General features: G+C 44.1%; 1 protein-coding gene across 1 annotated transcript in view; it reads left to right on the forward strand.

The window, feature by feature from the left end:
• Nucleotides 1-695: 695 nt before the first annotated feature.
• Nucleotides 696-15,361, forward strand: part of PLAC8 (placenta associated 8) — a 32,689-nt gene continuing 18,023 nt past the window's right edge. The window contains exon 1 of the mRNA XM_080658652.1: nucleotides 696-778. The gene's annotated coding sequence lies outside the window, so the exon portion shown is untranslated. The remainder of the gene's footprint in view (nucleotides 779-15,361) is intronic.

Below are 15,361 nucleotides of genomic sequence, written 5' to 3' on the forward strand. Positions count from 1 at the left end.
TGCCCCTAACCCTTCAATATCTTTCCTTGCACATGCCATCAGCTTTGAACAAAAGTCCCAGTAACCTGGCAAGAGGAAGGTTGGATATCTCTTTAGCATTGTTGAGACCTAACTAAGACCAGCTGCCCAGTTCTTACTTTAAAACATGTTTCAAGCCCTGGCCAGTGTGCTCAAGTAGTTAGAGCATCAGCCCATGCACCAAAGGGTTGCAGGTTCAGTCCCTAGCCCCAGGCTGGGTGCGTGCAGAAGGAAGGCAACCAATTGATGTGTCTCTCTCGCACTGATGTTTCTCTCTCTCTTTCCCTCTCCCTCCCTCCCTTTCACTCTCTCTAAAAATCAATGGAAAAAAATATCCTCTAGTGAGGATTAACAAAAAACAAACAACAAAAAGGCATGTTTCCAGAACCTTAAATACCTTAGGAAATAAATGAATTATAGAAATCCTAAATAAATATACAAGCTTTGGACCTTCATCAAATGTGTTTTTGCCCAATCCTGAATAAATCTTGCTGTCTTTGGGAGAGATGTTATCAACCAAAGGTCACAAAAATAAATGCAATTAGACAAAATACAGTGTCAACATTCTTAAGTATAGAGGCAGTAAAGACAATTTTGGCAAGATTTCTTTCCTGCAGTCCCACCTCCTAACTTTCCCCACCCCTAACCCCACCCTTGGTGATTATAACTCCAGGCTGAAGCAACAGAGCGATTAGTTCAGTGTTTCTGAGCCTCCCAGTGGTTGACCTGGCTGCTGTTCTCTACAGTTAACCTTTGTGTGGTAAGTATTTTTGCAATACAGGGTGCCTTTTCCATTTTGCAAATCTTTTGTCTTTCTCTCCTATCCGCTTTCAAAAGAAAAAATATATATATTAATAAATAAATAAATTATAGAGCAAATAAAATGTTACCATGTAACTAGCTTAAGCAAAAGGAGAATTGAATAGTAGGAGTAAACTCTGGGGTAATCTTAAAAACCCACATGTCTGCAGCATGAAATTGTCTTTTAAATTCAGTTTGGCAGTAGTGATTCTTAAGTCTGTGAATAGCATGACTTTTTCTTTAAAATGTGCCATTAGAAGACCCATTTTTTAAGAAGAAAGAAATGTTTTTAATCATTAAAGAAAAAATCATTGTACCGCCATTAAGACTGGAGTGTTTAAACAGAATATTCTAAATTTCTTCTAGGAAGTTTCTCTCATTTTCTTTTCATTGTTGTTGTTTTTAATTTATCTATATTGTTCAAAGTATTATAGATGTCCCCTTTTTCCTCCCCATTGACCCCCTCTTCCCCACTCCCATCCCCAGGCCTTCACCCCACTATTGTCTGTGTCCACATGTTATGCCTATATGCATGTAAGGTCTTTGCTTGGTCTCTTCTCTTTCCCCACTCCCTTCCCTCAGAGAATCCTCAGTCTGTTCATGCTTCCTTGTCTCTGGATCTATTTTGTTTGTCAGATTATTTTGTTCATTGGAGTCCATATATAAGTGAGATCATGTGATTCTTGTCTTTCTCTGGCTTCTCTCTTATTTTATAATGGGTTTCAAGATTTGCTGTTGGAATTGGTTTTGCTGGGGGGGTGCAAGCACGATTTCTGTTTCAGTCATTTTAAGGTTTATTATTGTTTTATTGTCAGAAGTTAATTCTAAATGTCTTTGTTTTTATATAACAAAAACAACGTTTTGAAATCGTCCTGATCTGGCTACGTGTTATCTTTCCTGGTGTGTAGCCTGTTATTATCGGCAGTATTCCCAAGGCAGATCTCATTGCTTTCACTTGTTGAGGGAATAATTAGCTTTTCTCACTTGCATGGTTTAAAGAAAGGAGGGAAAGAAGCCTCTTTTTTCTCCCTTTAACTTCCAGGTCCCCACGGCAAACACATTTGATAAAGATGGTACCTAACAGGGAGGTGCGGTTGAGTGGTGGTATCTCTGATGTCTTGGATGTCTAGTCTAGAGACTCCAAAATTATGTGTATGGGACTTACAGCTGCTGTATTCATATGCTTGTTCATTCTTTGTTTTTGGTTTTTTTAAACACCGATTGAGCAGGCACTGTGTTAGGAGAGAATACTACCCTTTACCTCTCTGCACTCAATATGCCACAATTGCCTAATCCTCACAGCTTCCGACGACACGGTAACGTTAGATGAATGACCAGCACCCTTTGGCGCTCAGAAGCAAGGGACCTGAAAACAACTGGCCTTTAATTATAACCAGGATCAGGCCTTACACGCATGTGGGTGCTACTGGTCCACATCTCTTCATAAATAAGTCAGTCCGGTACCACTAGCTTATTTCTCTCAAGGATCACATTTGTTTGGAGAGAGAAACTAAATATTTGTCCATGTTTCTCTCTTTCATTTTACTTTATTGTGCAGCTTAACAGTGCCTAAGGCTGTGCTTCGTTTACCTCCTGAGAGGTAACCAACCCTAAGAGCACTTGAATGTGTTAACGAAATGCAGAGGAAGCAGGGAGGCCTGGGCAGGCACTCCATGGCTGGTCATCAGTTTCACTGAAAAATTAGCACTTAAACACTGCATTGAAACTCACTTGGGCTTTACCTGGGGGAGTGAAAATGGACACAAATGTGTATGAATTTACTGGCTGCCCCTCTTACTGCAAAGACCCTGTTCTGAAGAATACATCTGGAAGCTTTTGGGGAAAATAAATATTTTGTAAGCAAGTGTTTTTAAAGGCTGCTGCCTTTTTCCTGAATTAAAGTGGCCATTATTTAAGTGTTTTCTGGCCACCAGATAATTGTATTTTCATTGATGTTTTGAGATTCATCTGTACCAACTAGAGCACTCACCAATGGTTTTGTTATCATCTTATACAATATTGGATGGTATTTGTTCAAGTTATAGATTACAGTCACTACTCAAATTCAGTATTCTGGAAGTTTCAATCATTGATTTTATGGTTACAGACCAGCACTATCTTAACCCTCTTTACTCAATCATGAATACAATTTGGGGGACATGAGTAGAGGAGATTCTTCCCCACAGACACAATAAAACAAACTTTAAAATCATTTAATAAACTTGACTGCTTATCAAAAATAATAATAAAAAAAATCAAGCCCCTTTGAGATGTTTTGTACCAAAATAGAGGCAGCCATTAGCTGTATTGTGCTCACCAGGTAAGTGCTCTTCATCCTGCATAATTCAAAGGACAGGCAATTCCCATTCAAATTTGAGTTACAGAAAGATTTAAAATACGGTGTTGAATTTCATAGGTCTTCTGGTTCATTTAGCCAAGATATTACATCTGAGACATCTGTAGGCCTGCTATACTGTTGATATGGCCTGATACTATGCTAAGCATGGGGTAGAGCCAAGCCCCCTGCAAGTTCAGGAGTTGGTGATATCTTTTGGAGTTCCTCTCTACTGAGCTTCTGTTGGAGACAGAGTTTCAAGAAAGATATGAAGAGAGAAACAGAATAAAGACAAGACTTGAGTCTGGGGAAATAAATAATTGCTTAAATGAGGAATCTGATTTTAGTTGAGTATTTTCAGGATACTTGCATATCAATGGGGACTTTTAAGGTAACTCAAAATATTCATTCACTCAATCAATAGGATTTTAACTTAATTATACAAATATAAATAAATTGTAGGAAAAACACAAATTAAACTTTCTTAGAAAATAATACTCTCTCTCCTTTACACCAACTCAAGAGTCATGGTAGGGGTATCAACTAATCAGATAATAATTCTGAGTTAAAGCACAATGATTGGATACACTACTTTTTAGAAGAGATGAGTACTTGCATCCCAATCTAACAAACAGCAAGAGAAGCAGCCTTCTCTGCACTCTAGGAGAAATGGTTTTACTGCCACATTTGGGAGTACCCTCATGAAAACACAGTCCCACACCCAAAGTATTTTTTTATTAGACTAAATGGAAGGATGTACATCACAAGTGTCAACAGTGGTTTGGTTTGTGTGGTGGATTCAGTAGAGATTTTTTCTTCTGATATTTTTGAAAAAAAAATGTTTTTAGATTGTCTTCATTAACCACGTTATTTTGACTAAATTTTTAAAGTTATACATGTTTGGAGTGAAACTATCCTATATAATAAAAGCCTAATATGCTAAGTGCCCAGTCATCCGGTGACCAGTTAATTGTTCAAACAATCAAAGCATAATATGCTAATGATATGCTAAGGCTGCTCAACCGCTCGCTGTGACGTGCACTGACCACCAGGGGGAAGACTGTCAACCGGTTGACACTGACCACCAGGGGACAGATGCTCCAACTGGTAGGTTAGCTGGCTGCTGGGGTCTGGCTAATTGGGACTGGGTGAGACGGGGCCGGACATGCCCTGGAGCCCTCCCGCAGTCCCTCTCCAGCTCGATAGTGCATTGGTGAGGTCCCTTGGCCTGGCCTGCAACCTCTCGCAATCCAGGACCCCTCAGGGAATGTCAGAGAGCCCGTTTCGGCCCAATCCCGCAGGCCACACAGGAAGCCACCAGATGCAGGGCTCACGGCTGGCGAGCGCCGCTGTTGTGGTGGCGGTGCGCAAGCCTCTCCTGATCGGAACTGATTGGGTGCAAGCTTGCAGCAGGCGCAGTTGGGCTGGGATAAGTGGGAGAGGCAGGTTGGAGCTGCAGGTGGCATTGGACTGCTGGTTTCGGCCCAATCCCCGCAGGCCACCCAAAGGAACCCCACCCATGCATGAATTCATGCACCAGGCCTCTAGTTTTTGTATAAAAGACTTAAGCTCCACATCTTCAATACTCAAATCCTCACTTTGGATAGATTTCCTTCAATACAGTGATTCTCTATCCTCCTTGCACCTTGGAATCTCTGGGGGAGCATTAAAAATATTAATTCCAAGGCCACTAATCCCCTCCAACCAGACCAATGGATCAGAATCCCAATGGAGCCAAGTGGCTGGTATTTTTAAAAGGTGAACTAACTACATTATCTAAGGTTTCATATTGTAATTGTTTTACCTCTGCTAACCAGGAAGTTACATTTCTTAAAATTAGAGTCCACTGGGTTTCACTGGATTCTTTTGTTATCACAGTGGGTGGGTTTGTCAACACCTGATATGAAAGGTTTTCAGGCTCGGTGGTGTGAAACCTTGTGACTTTGATCAGTCTCATGTAATTCGTAAGTGCTTGCACAAAATGTACTGCTTAAAAAACACTATCAGCTTGTTCTAAATGGCTCACTTAATATCAATTGTAGCCTGTGTTGGCTAATTTGTTTTTCTAAATTTTCCCACTAGTCACCTGCTAATGAGGTTTTAGCACTGGTTTCTGAGGAAAACAAAGGCTTTCCTACAGGTATGCCTTTAGCTGATCTCCATGTTGAATTAGGACAGCCATTAATTCGCTCACCTCCACGCTATTAGGGTGGCCTTCTGTGTTGTCCTGGTTGCATCTTTTAATTTTTATAAGAATGCATTTGCTTTATGTGCCTTTCCTTCTGCATACCTGCTGCTATGAATAATAAGCAGCCCTAGTTGGGAATCTGAACTCAGGTTCTTGCCACAGACTTCTACTTCAGCCTCACTGCTGTCCAATTCTTATCAAACCCCAGCTGGTGAAAACATTATTCATGGAGGATTGTCAAAGAATATGCATCCATGTGTTTCTCAGAATAATCTGAATAATCTGATTTTTTTAGTTATATATATATACTAGAAGCCTGATGCAGGACGATTCGTGCTAGAATGGGCTTTCCTTTCCCTGGCTGCTGGCACCACCTTTCCACTCAGGCCCAGCCCCTTTCTGCTCAGGCCTCAGAGCCGCCTCTTTCCGCTCCTAGAGCCGCCTCTTTCCACTCCAGGAGCCGTCTCTTTTCGCTCCAGCCCCGCCTTCCCACACTGCCCAGAGGCCCTGAGAGACGGGGGTGGGGCAGAATGCCTGCGTCCCACCCCGTCACTTGGTGCCTGTGTATGCAATTAACCGCCATCTTTGTTGGGTTAATTTGCATATCACTTTTGATTGGCTGGTGGCATAGTGGAGGTACAGTCAATTTACATGTTTGTCTATTATTAGGTAAGATTTTTTTTTTTTTTCAGAGAGAAAGGGAGAGAGAGATAGAAACATAAATGATGAGAGAGAATCATTGATTGGGTGCCCCTGCATGATTGGGGATTGAGCCTGCAACCTGTGCATATGCCCTGACCAGGAATTGAACTGTGACCTCCTGGTTCATAGGTTGATGCTCAACCATTGAGCCACCATGGCTGGGCTAAATAATGTGATTTTTACTCTTGAATCATACCAGATTATCAGAGGAGAGGTAAGTAGTTAGATGGAATGGTTTTAGCTTCTCATCAATTAACTTTTGGTGATTCTACCCCAGCCTCCTGCTTTTACCCTATGGTAGGAAAGAGGCTGAGGGAAGTCTCTGTTCTGTTTATTGTAGAGAAATTGTTCAAGACCTTGACTGTTTCATGTCAAAATCATCTCTTTTTTGAGGGCTTTGATGAGAAATTTCTCTGGGTCTTAATCTATTTTTAATTAATGGACATGATCAATCTCCTAAATGTTGTGTTCCCTCTTCGCTTTGCCTGGTAGGAAGTTTGGATTCTAATTTGCAGCTGATGTCCAGCACTGTACGGGGACATTCAGGCATGCGCTCAAGTTGCTCCTGGCTTTGTTTTCCTTGTGTCTGATTCCATTTTGTATCTTGTTACTATATATATAAATTCATAAACTGCTCAGATCTTCTTAAAAACAAGATATATAGTACCTAATGCTTGATTGAAGGTAATAAATGACTATGTTACTGGTTTATATATTATTTACTACTAGAGGCCCATTGCACGAAGATTCGTGCAATAGGCCTTCCTTCCCCTGGCTTCTGGCACCGGTTTCCCTCCGGTCTTCGCTCTGGCCACCGCCTTCCACCTTCGCTCTAGCCGGAGTCTGCCACCTTTGCTGCTGACTCCGGCCGGAGTCTGCCATCTTCATCTTTACTGCATACTCTGGCTGGAGTCTGCCGTCTTTGTCTTCGCTGCAACCAGAGTACTGCTCCTGTACATCCCTCCCCCCCCCTCTCATAGCAGACCTCCTGCCCCGCCCAGCCGCTCTGCGCCTGGAGCTGCTGGGTGGTGGGGCCACCGCCATCTTTGTCCTTCTAATTTGCATATTCCCTCCTGATTGGCTGGTGGACATCACAGAGGTATGGTCAATTTGCATCTTTCTCTTATTAGTGTAGATACTACACTTTTTATCATTATTTTAGAGTGTACTCTTTCTACTTATAAAACAAAAATTTGCTGTAACACAGTGTTATGCCACCATCTCATGTTTACTGTGTCTCTTAATTGCATCGACTTATCTTGTGCTTAATTCAACCTCATGCTGTTTTTGTACCGTTACATGCTGTATAGGTTTGTAGCCTAGGAGCAATAGGCCATACTGTGGAGCGTAGGTGTACAGTAGGCTATCTCACTAGGTTTGGGTAAGTGCACCCTGTGATGTTCAATGAACCTCCTAATGATGCATTTCTCAGAATGTATCCCCATTATTAAGCAGCACATGACTGTACAGCTTCCTGTAGCTTTCTCAGTAACCTGGAAGAAGGAAGGTAAGATACTGTCATTGTCATTTAAAGAAAAGGCACAGAAGTCGCCACATATCAATGCTATGGTTAGAGCCCATGTCCTAACCCCAAGCTCAGTAGGCTTTCCACCATATCATAAAAATGATGAGCAAGTTCAGAGGAGGGAGAGAGGCAAGTCCAACTTGGAGGATTAGAAATGGCTTCATGGAGAAGGTGGCATTTGAGATGAGATGTTAACAGGTAAAGAGGAAACAGGAGGCAAGAACTCACAGCAGGAACAGTACAGAGTGGTGAGGAATCTGGTCTGACCAATAAGAAAAAAAAAATGGTAATCAAAGGACTGGAAAAACAGAGTGGATCATGTTATAAGGGGCCTCTGAGGTCAAGCCTAGAGGGTTTGGGTGTGAAAGTGTAGTCTTCCCCGAGAACCATAGATGCCTGACACCAGATTAACACATCCTATCTAATAAAGAGGGAATATGCAAATTGACTGTCAAGCCATAACAAAGATGGTTGCGCCCACAGCAGAGGCAGGAATCCCGTAACACAAGATGGCTGTGCCCACAGTGGAGGCCAAGTTCTCATAATGAGCCTTAGTGAGCAATCAGCAGGGACCTGAGGCTGCACCCCCCCACATCTGATGTGGCTGGACAGGGACCTCAGGCCGCATTCCCCGCCTGGTGGAGCTTGACAAGGGACCTCAGGCCGCGCCCCCCACCCATCAGGGCTTGATGGGAGACCTCAGGCCGTGCCCCCTGCCCTGGCGCCAGGCTGGGGGACCTCATGCTGTGCCCTAGTCCACGTCCCCTGCCTGGCAGAGCTTGATGGGGGACCTCAGGCCATGCCCCTCACCCATCAGGGCTTGATGGGGGACCTCAGGCCTCGTCCCCCCGCCCAACAGGGCTTGACGGGGGATCTTGGGCCATGTCCCCCACCCAGTGGAGTTTGACGGGGGACCTGAGGCTGCGCCCCCCACCCCAACACTGGGCCATGGGACCTGAGGCTGTGCACCCCACCTGGCAGGGCTTGACTGGAGGACCTCAGGCCGCGCCCCCTGACCCGGGCCAGGGGACTTCAAGGTGCGCCTCCTGCCCTGGTGCTGAGCCAGGTGACCTGAGGCCATGCCCCCCGACCCGGTGGGGCTTTATGGGGGTGGGGACGACTGGGTCTGGATCTGGCCCAATGAAGGTGGGGCCGGCCAGGTCTGGGTCTCGCACAATTTCTAGGCGCATGTGGGTGGGCAGGGACTTGACTCTGGTTCCTGAGGCACATCTCAGACTCTGACAGGAGGAAGATTTTCATATACATTTTAATAATTTTCTTTCATCTCTGACACTTCTATTATAGAGAAAGGGCAAATAGCAATATTAAAATATTTCCTCTAATTAATTCCCTTTTAATATGCACAAATTTTGTGCACTAGGTCACTAGTCCTATATAATAAAATATTCTAGGTGTCCAACCATTCATTTGACCATTCAACCAGTTGCTATGATGCGCACTGACCACCAGGCGGCAGATATTCCGACCAGTAGGTTAGCTTGCTGCTGGGGGCTGGCCAATCAGGACTGAGTGAGACAGGCCGGTCATGCCCTGAAGCCCTCCTATGGTCCCTCCCTGGCTGGCCAACCTTCTGCGTCCCTCCCTCGCCCCAATCGTGCACCGGTGGGGTCCCTCGGCCTGGCTTGCACCCTTTCAAAATCCGGAACCCCTCAGAGGATGTCAGAGAACTGGTTCCAGCCTGATCCCCACAGGCCAGGCGAGGGACCCCACTGGTGCATGAATCCCGAGCCTCTAGGTATAAGATAAAAGTAGAGAAGCCTAATGAATTAGGTCACTAGAGAGATTAGTGTAGTAGAATGGCAATGGAGAGATGGAAGAACCCAATTTGTCATGTGTTTATCTCCACCCTTAACCCTCATTAATCATTTTAATGAACCAAGTACCCTCTACTTTTTTGATGAAAGGAGGGTTACTGGACTTTCTGGTGTCAGAAAAATTCTCAGTCTTGCACTATCAAAAACACAAATACTACTGAGAGAGCTTCTCATGTAAGCATTATCAAGCATGAACACAATTGGTAACATGAGGGGAAATGTTTTAGGAGTACCATTTTGTTTATATAAATTATTTCACTTAAATTAGAAAATACCATACCTTCAACTAAGCATAATCATTTTAAAATTTCTTTATAACAGAGTTTTCATTGTTTTGACAAAATTTCGGAAATGACATTGTAGGAGAGGAAAATAATTTTCCCTCTACCATTCTAAGATCTTGGCTGGTTCCCTATAACCGAAGACAGATTAACGAGAGAAAACACAAATTTATTAACACATACACTGAGTGGCCAGATTATTATGATCTCTGAACACATAATAATCTGGCCACTCAATGTATACCTTATATAATAAAAGGCTAATATGCAAGTTGTCCCCTTGACCAGGAGTTCTACCAGCAGGCAGGCCGGCCAACCACCCATGTCCCCTCCCCCTGGCCAGGCTGGCTGGACCACACCCATGCATGAATTCATGCACCTGGCTATATATATATATATATATATATATATATATATATATATATACTGAGTGGCCAGACTATTTTGCGTTCAGAGATCATAATAATCTGGCCACTCAGTGTATATCTCTTATAGATACCTCTGGAAATGACTAACTTGCAGAGCTGGCTTAGAATTCAGGTGTAAATAGCTCCTTGAGTTTTCTTTCCTTTATCCAGGAATAAACAATTGTGTGTTCCCAGAGGAAATGCTCTTACAATAAGTCAGATAGAAATCAATCAATGCCGCACAGCTGGTGTGGCTCAGTGGTTGAGTGTCAACCTATGAACCAGGAAGTCACGGTTTGATTCCTAGTCTCCCAGTTGGGGCACATGCTCGGGTTGTAAGCTTGATCCCCAAGAGGGGGCATGCAGGAGGAAACCGACTGATGATTCTCTCTCATCATTGATCTTCCTATCTCTCTCTTCTTCTCCCTTCCTATCTCTGAAAATCAATAAAAACGTGTTGTTGTTTTTTTAAAAAAGAAACCAATCATTGCCAACATTTGGGTTCTTTGGCCTCTGATCACTCTTGGAGGAGTGAGTGAGTGCTTCCTGTACAAGCTAAGGAGGTTGCATTGTTTTTGGCTTCCCCCCACCACTTCCCATTCCTGTAAATATGGGGAGCAGTTATCCACCGCTCCCACACTGGTAACTAATACTACAGTCATTCTCCCAGCCCTCCAGATAAAATACAGAATGTCCAGTGAAATTTGAATTTCAAATAAAGAACAAATAATTTTTAAATATAAGTATGTCTAAAATTTTACATGAGACATACTTATTCAAATTTAACTGAATATCCTGGTTTTCTTTTTCCTAAATATGGCAAGTCTATTTAATCATTTGACCATAATTTCTGTTTTTCTCAGTCTTAAACCTAGACACCTGTTTCCCAGGTTCTTTCGCAACCTGTGGGTAGAAAAAAGATGTTGGCATTACCAAGTATTGGCAAGGATATGCTGCAAATAGAACTCTCACACATTACTGATGGAAGTGGAAATTGTTACCACTACTTCAGAATACTGTTTAGCATTATCTACTAACCCTAGGACCCAGCAGTTCTACCCCTAGGTATAGAAATAACAAATACATACATATTCCACTTGAAGATATGTACAAGAATATTCATAGCAGCACTATGCTATTTGTAATAGTCCAAACTGGAAGCAATACAATGGTAGAATGAATAAATAAATTGTGGTATCCTATCTAATAAAGAGGGAATATGCTAATTGACCATCATGCCCTCACAAAGATGGCGTCACCCACAGCCAATAAGGAATATGCTAATTGACTATCACGCTCTCAAAGATGGTGGTACTCACAGCCACAAGATGGCAGTGCCCAATCCCCTCAGCCCCGTCAGGGTGGCAGGCGCATGGCACAGCCAGGCCAGCCCCCAGGTGGGTCCGACTGTTCCACATGCCTGCCTCTGGAGTCCCCCGGTCCCCTCAGCCCCCCAGCTGCCCAGGGCCAGCCTCGGATGGCGGTTGCCCAGCTGATGCTTGAGGTGCAGGCAAGTCTCAGATGGCAGCTGCCCAGCCGCCCAGGGCTGCCCGAAGCTCAGGTAAGCAGGGCCGGCCAAGGCTTGCGCTGCTGGCAGTGGCAGGAGCAGAGGTGTGATGGGGGCATTGCCTTCTCCTGATCACCGGGTCGCCTCCCGCCCCTGAGGGCTCCCGGACTGTGAGAGGGGGCAGGCCATGCTGAGGTACCCCCCTTTAGTGCATGAATTTTCATGTACCGGGCCTCTAGTATCTATATAATAGGGTATTATATGGCAATAAGAATGAATGAATTAGCCCTAGCCAGTGTGGCTCAGTTGGTTGGGAGTCATCTGTGCACCAAACGGTTTCTGGTTCCATTCCCAGTCAGGGCACATGCCCAGGTTGCAGGCTCGATCCCTGGTAGGAGGAGTACAAGAGGCAGCCCATCGATGTTTCACTCTCACATTGATGTTTCTCTCTGTCTCTTCCTCTCCCTTCCTCTCTCTCTCTAAAAATCAGTTTTGAAAAAAAGAATGAATGAATTATTGCTACATCTAACATAGTTGAATCTCACAATCATAATTTTAAGCAAAAGAAGCCAGACACAGAAAAATAAATAATGTATATAATTAGGCACACACGGGCAAAATGAGCCTCTGGTGTTGGAGGTCAGAGGTTGCCTTTGGGCAGAGTGTAAGGCTCCCTAGGAGGGCTCTTGGGGTGCTGGTAATGGCCTAGTAAGGAGGGCTCTTGGGGTGCTGGTAATGGCCTAGTCCTTGAATCAGGTTTTGGTTACAAGAATTGTTCACTTTGTGAAAGCTCATTGATCATGTTTACGACTTCTGCACTTTACTGTATATACAGGGGTGAGCAGAGTAGGTCTACAGTTATAATACAAATAAGTGATACTATAATCCTATATAATAAAGATGTAATATGCAAACGGTCATTATGCCGTGAAGCGTAACGACTGACCCAGCCGTGGGCAAACTACGGCCCGCGGGCCGGATCTGGCCCGTTTGGCTGTTCTATCCAGCCCGCGGAGCCGAAAGAGCAGAGGGTTCTCTTGCTCTCCCCTCCGCTCCTTTACTTTGAATTTATATTAGTTCACACAAACACTCCATCCATGCTTTTGTTCCGGCCCTCCGGTCCAGTTTAAGAACCCATTGTGGCCCTCGAGTCAAAAAGTTTGCCCACCCCTGGCACTGACCGCATAATGACTGCATCTCGGATCAGCAGGAGGGTGGGGCAGCGAGCTACAAGTGGGTGGCAGAGAGCTACAGGAGCGGGCAGGGCAGCAAGCTATGAGGGGGGGTGTGGGGGAGGGGGACAGGGGAGCTACAGGAGGGCGGCAGCGAGTTACTAGCAAGCTACTGGCGCACGGATTGGTGCGCAGGGCTACTAGTTAATAAATAACAATACAAGAATAAACTGTGTTTTGTGTACTCACAACTGTAGACCTACTTTTGCCCTACCTGTATATTGCTCTTCAATTAAAAGTTTACTTAAAGAGGAAAAAAAATGATAGAACTGGATAGGTTAAACTGTTGACTTGGGAACAGTAAGCAGAAGTACAAGAGGCAAGCATGGTGGTGGGGGTGGACTTAGCAGGACTTGCCACACAGGGGAGGAATTTCAGAACAGGATGTGAATGAATCCATGGGGGATCCTGGAGTCACAGAATGATTCCCAAGTTCCAGTGTTTGCATTCTGAACATTTCTGAACTAAGAAGTGACGTGTTAGTTTTCATTCCTCACAGGGACTGCTTGTCAGGCCTATTGTAGACACGACTTATGCATCTGCTGGGAAACTAGACAACCTTTGGGATCCCTCCTGTGCTCACATTTCATGGAGCTGTTGATGTTCTCGACACCGTGGTTTCTCACGTCAGCACTGCTGACATTTGGGACTTGAAAGCTCTTGGTTGTGGAGGCTGTTCTGTGCTTTGCAGGTTGTTTAGCAACATCCCTGGTCTCTACCACTCACCCCAGTTATGACACCAAAAATGTCTCTAGATATTGCCATAAGTCTCCTGGAAGTTCCAGTTGTCTCTGGTTGAGAACCAGTCCTCTAAATCTGTATTGTGGAACTCTAGGGCAAGTTTTTGAGTGACTGGTTTCAGGATATTAAAAATAACATGTACATACATACATAAACACATAAATAACTACATAAAAAGAAAGCAAAGTTAGTCACAAACTGTCTAGCTCCCAAAATTTACCTGAGAAGGGACACTCTAGGAAAGCCCGTACCTTCTATTCCTGAGCAGGGCTTGCTCATTTTAACTGGCTAAGAATTGTAATTCCTCATTGGTGGATTCAGTGGAAAGAAGAATAAAGGCTGTGGAGTTCCCCAGAACGGAATTCAAGCCCCAGACCTGCCACTCTGTCACGTTGGACACGTGATGTGTTTTCTGTTTCCCCCCCCCCCCTTCCTTCGTAACCTTACAGAAGAAAGGGGGGGAAAAACAAACAGAAAATTGTGTTTCCCTCTGAGGTCAAGGACTCTCTTTTATTTTTTATTTAACTAATATTCACAAAGCACTGACATTATGCCAGACATCACTCTAAGGCAGCCGTGGGCAAACTACGGCCCACGGGCCGGATCCGGCTGTTCTATCCGGTTCTCTTGCTCTCCCCTCCGCTCCTTTACTTTGAATTTATATTAGTTCACACAAACACTCCATCCATGCTTTTGTTCTGGCCCTCCGGTCCAGTTTAAGAACCCATTGTGGCCCTCGAGTCAAAAAGTTTGCCCACCCCTGCTCTAAGGGCTTTTCAAATATTAACTCTTTAGTCCTTCTGACAACTCCAGAAGCTAGGTACTGTCAATACCCTATTTCATAGATATGGAAACTGAGGCACGGAGAAGCGATTACGAAGAGGACAAGGGGCCACACTCAGTCTTTGAGACAGGCCTCATTTCTCATCTATACATTGAAGAGGTTGAACTAGTGATAATGATCTCTCCTTACTCTTGGCATTTAACCTCTTGTCTGCAATAAAAGGCATCTAATAGGCCTTAATTCCCTGAGTGTTCTGGTCTGCTGGGAATATTAAACAGAGATCAATGTTAACTGGGATCAAACATGAAAATGCTTTGAAGAGTATAGTGCTCTATGCAAGGGTAAGCCACTGTCATCCTGGCAACATATCACACGCAGGCTTTTCCCATCCACTTTCACTGGCACTTAGACATTCTCTCGTGTATATGTAATTTGCAGTTTTCAATGTGTCTTCACACACATTATCTTATTTGAGCCTCCCCAATATTAGCAACGAGCCTCCCAAATACTAGCAATGATTCCTGCGCCATTGGTCCTCTTATCACCACATTGTCATTTGCCTTCTGGGTTGTGCTCCCAGGTGCTTTTTCATACCATTTAGTCACGGATGGGCCCTGCTGCTTTGCAGCGTTCAGTTTAAAATAGACACAATAGTGCATATGTCAGATCATTGACATGTTACAGGAAACATACTGCTTAATAGACATAGTCTACTGACATATTTTCATCACATTAATACAACAACCCAAAGAGGAAAGTCGTAATACTCATTTAAAGATGTTGAAACTGAGGCTCAGAGAAGTTAGTTTACTTGTGCAAGGACTCACAGAGGGTGGAAAATGGATTTGAACCCAGGTTTGTTTGTTTCCCTGGTTCCTAATTATGTCCAGTCTCTTCACGCACCCCCACACCCCCTTCCCCCTCGAGAATTGTCAGTCCACTCCCTTTCTATGCCCCTGATTCTATTATACTCACCAGTTTATTCTGTTCATCAGATTTTTTATT

The sequence above is a fragment of the Plecotus auritus genome (assembly GCF_963455305.1).
Source record: "Plecotus auritus genome assembly, chromosome: 1".
NCBI lineage: Eukaryota > Metazoa > Chordata > Mammalia > Chiroptera > Vespertilionidae > Plecotus > Plecotus auritus.